The sequence below is a fragment of the Coregonus clupeaformis genome, chromosome 2, assembly GCF_020615455.1.
Source record: "Coregonus clupeaformis isolate EN_2021a chromosome 2, ASM2061545v1, whole genome shotgun sequence".
NCBI lineage: Eukaryota > Metazoa > Chordata > Actinopteri > Salmoniformes > Salmonidae > Coregonus > Coregonus clupeaformis.
The window spans coordinates 1,544,832-1,547,417 of NC_059193.1; positions in this window are offsets into that span (position 1 = coordinate 1,544,832).

Genomic DNA, 2,586 nt, shown 5'->3' on the forward strand with positions numbered 1-2,586 from the left:
AAATTCAATCTGGAGTGCCAGAGTGCGCTCAGACTGCCCTCTGGGTGTTAAAAAAATTCAGACCGTTGTCAGATTGTCCGTTCCTAAATTCAGAGCGTTTCGCTCTCGGAGCGTTCAGAGCGCACAGCGGACGTTCTGGGCGAGCGTTCTGGCACCCAAGCTAACTGGCTAACGTCGGCTAGCTTGCTTGCTACTTACAGACACAAATGAGAGAACACCTCACTCTGACCATTTTACTCGCCCTAGTAGTGCTGGTTAGGCTGTTTTCATGTTATCCAGAGCGATGGTGACTGTAACTGTGCTGCTGGCAACAATTTAATTACGCTTTTTTGCCGACGTTTACTGACACCGACCATATTCAACCGGTGTTGAGCGTTTGTAAATTCATCAATTATTTGAATTTATGAATGCACCCTAAAGTTGCTTAGCAAAATAACATCATTATTAACTCCTTTGAACAAAACAATTGTATAAACTTGTATTTTTGTTTTTGGGCACTCTTGATTCATGGGATATGGTCATTTGGACAACAACATGGTTTTAAATATTTTTTATTATTCTGCAATGAAGCATAGAAACAGAGTGAGTGGATGTCTCTGGAGAATCACATAAATTATATCTCTGCACTGAAATCGAATGTTACAGATGGCCATCTTGATGGGGTATTGAGTAATATTTGATAAATTGCTGCATGGGTGCATTTCTGAGTGTTGAAGTGAATTTCAACTATATCAATATTTGAGTTCTACATAGAACTGATCTAATGGTTATGGATGAATGTAACCCTGTAGAGTCAATGTCCACGCCCCCACGGAAATCAAATGAGCATAATAAAGAAAATCCCTGTCAAAATCCGTCTGTTTAAGCTAGAGATGTGTTTTTTTGCATGGGCTGCATCTCAATCCACCGAATCCGCCAAAGGCGGCATTCCACATCTGCGGTGGAAGGTGGCCGAGCTACAGCGGTGTTTGACCATGAGACATCCCAAAAATCAGTCTTCTCATGAAAACGTCTGTAGTGTCCTCCGTTATGCTCTACGAACCCCACAAGCGTCACCGACTTGTCTGAAGTTGGTACCACCGATCTGCTAACTTCTGTCTGTAGAGTCCGAACAGTTTGGGCTACACACTAATATGACCCCTCTATGTAAAGGTGAGACTCTCACGAACACATGCATGTCACAAGACTCGTCTGAAGGTAGCCCGGTACCAGTTAAAAAAATGAATGGAAGTATATATGAAAGTAGTTTTTCTTAAATATGGGTAAAAAATAAATACAAGTAATTTCCTGATCTTCTTATATCTCTCAGATAAAGGACAGACACTTTAAAACGAACTTTCCTTTTATTAATTTTTTGACTATCTGTTTTTCCATGTACGAATCTGTTATTCAATGCATTTATATGGGCTAATAGCAGTAAGGCCAAATTCAATGTTTCATCCCAAAAACATTTTATATATATATTTTGATACCTAAAGGGGTCCTAAAATGTGTATGCATGTGTGTCTGTGTGAATCCTTATTGCTCTCTCACCCACGTAGCCATGCAGACTCCCTATCAGGCTAGCAGCTGCCTGCCTGTCTCCCAACTCTGAGTGTGTTGGGGGGGTCAGTTAGGGCTGTGTCTGCCAAGCATCTCTCCAGAGAACCGGGGCCCTGTCCTCAGAGATATAGCCCACCGCTCCCCCCTACACCCCCCAGGATTAACCTACACCCCACCATAGCCCCCCAGGATTACATACATCCTAGGAGAAGTGGGATGCATATGGGGTGAGGGGGTTGGAACACACAATCCCTCTCTATCGCTGTCACCCCCTCTCTCACCCCTCTCTCTCTCTCTCGCTCTCTCTCTCAATTTCAATTCAATTCAAAGGGCTTTATTGACATGGGAAACATATATTTATATTGCCAAAGCAAGTTAAATAGATAATTAACAAAAGTTAAATAAACAATAAAAAAAATAACAGTAAACATTACACTCACAAAAGTTCAAAAAGAATAAAGACATTTCAAATGTCATATTATGTGCAAATAGTTCAAGTACAAAAGGGAAAATAAATAAACATAAATATGGGTTGTATTTACAATAGTGTTTGTTCTTCACTGGTTGCCCTTTTCTTGTTGCTGTGATTGTACACTGTGGTATTTCACCCAGTAGATAAGGGAGTTTATCAAAATTGGGTTTGTTTTCGAATTCTATGTGGGTCTGTGTAATCTGAGGGAAATATGTGTCTCTAATATGGTCATACATTTGGCAGGAGGTTAGGAAGTGCAGCTCAGTTTCCACCTCATTTTGTGGGCAGTATGCACATAGCCTGTCTTCTCTTGAGAGCCAGGTCTTCCTACGGTGGCCTTTCTCAATAGCAAGGCTATGCTCACTGAGTCTGTACATAGTTAAAGCTTTCCTTAAGTTTGGGTCAGTCACAGTGGTCAGGTATTCTGCCACTGTGTACTCTGTTTAGGGCCAAATAGCATTCTAGTTTGCGCCGTTTTTTTCTTGATTCTTTCTAATGTCTCGAGTAATTATCTTTTTATTTTCTCATGATTTGGTTGGGTCTAATTGTGTTGCTGTCCTGTGGCTCTGTGG